This window comes from Anneissia japonica, unplaced genomic scaffold (genome assembly GCF_011630105.1).
Source record: "Anneissia japonica isolate Jap-2015-1 unplaced genomic scaffold, ASM1163010v1 scaffold7892_len17337_cov128, whole genome shotgun sequence".
Taxonomy (NCBI): Eukaryota; Metazoa; Echinodermata; class Crinoidea; order Comatulida; family Comatulidae; genus Anneissia; species Anneissia japonica.
Window position 1 is genome coordinate 16,744 of NW_022698253.1, and position 1,476 is coordinate 18,219.

Sequence of the window (1,476 nt, forward strand, 5' to 3'; positions counted from 1 at the left end):
TAATGTTTGAATCTTATTGTCAGACCTAAATATGCAATAATTTAACTGTATGACCATAAGACTGATAAATGTGAATAATTAGAATATATGTCATTTGTTTTAAAGTGCTGTTCCTGTGTTTATTAAGTATTTCTTTGCATAGGATCTGTCAATTAGTGAATTCTTTTTCAATCGGTATTGCATTTAATTTTCCTCTGTCATTTTAAAAACAAATTTTAAACTTTGTTTGTTTTGTATTTTTTTCATTGTCACCAATTGTCTGCCTAACACATAGAGATAAGAATATCCAAATAATTGGAATTTATTTTCTTTAAATTATGATGTAAATGAGGGGCATTGACACTTCCGTGAGTATAGTAGCAAATTTAACTATTAAACATATCAGATACTAAATATAGAGTATTTAGGTTTCTTCTATGCAATAATCATCTCTTATAAACTTATAACTATTAAGTATTTGTCAGCAAATTTACATTTTCTGCCTTTGTACCATTGATATTTTCTGTCATCTGTAGTATCAAATAAAGTGCTCAATGTTTAGATTTATTTTTAGGAACCAGTAATTAATCGCTGTGATGTTCCATTAAAAATATAACTCAATTGTATTTTTAATTCACTTTACCTACTTCATGTGTATTTTACACAAAATATGTACTATAGTACATATCTTGTGCAAAATACAGAAGTAACGACAGGGACGTATCTGGAGTGGGGGGTGGGAGCCGTGGGAGCCGGGGCTCCCCTCTTTTGTACACAGTGTTAAAATTCTAAAGCTTATTCTTGAGCCAATACAAATTCTTTCCTGGGATCACTCAAAGTGAATACTTCTATAACATGTAAATATGCATCAGTACACATTATATTATATAGGCCAAATAGAACACATAGACCTAAGCTTGATTTAAAAAAATCTTAAATCCATAAACCTCAGACCAGGTCTTTTAAGATAGAAATGCAATACTGTGGTTTAATTTCGTTTTTATCCTTTTGCAAGTTTCTTTAAATTTTTGTTTAATAATACTACTACTAATAGTAATAATAATAATTATAATAACAATGATGATGATGATGACGACGATAGTAATAATTGATAATAATATTAATAGCAATAAAAAGTGAAGAAAATTGTGCTTAATGCGAAAAAAAGTTGATCATAATATAGTATATATAGATACCGATACTGGATACCGGTATTAAGTAGATTCCCGATGAAAGATAATCAGAAAATTATTGGAGTTTAATTTTGACTATAATGGTGATGTGATGATGATGAATTTTACTATATAAGTCATTTCCGGCCATCTCGAGAGGTACTATTTCCTCAAATTTTCTCACCTCAGCCCCAGCCATGGTGGGGCTGAGGTGGTTGTGAGATCACGTCAAGTACATACTCAAAGACAATGTTTTAAATCTTTGTTTTCTATGGTATATCACACACACATTAATAAGATCTCTATGGTTGTCAAAAATAAAAGA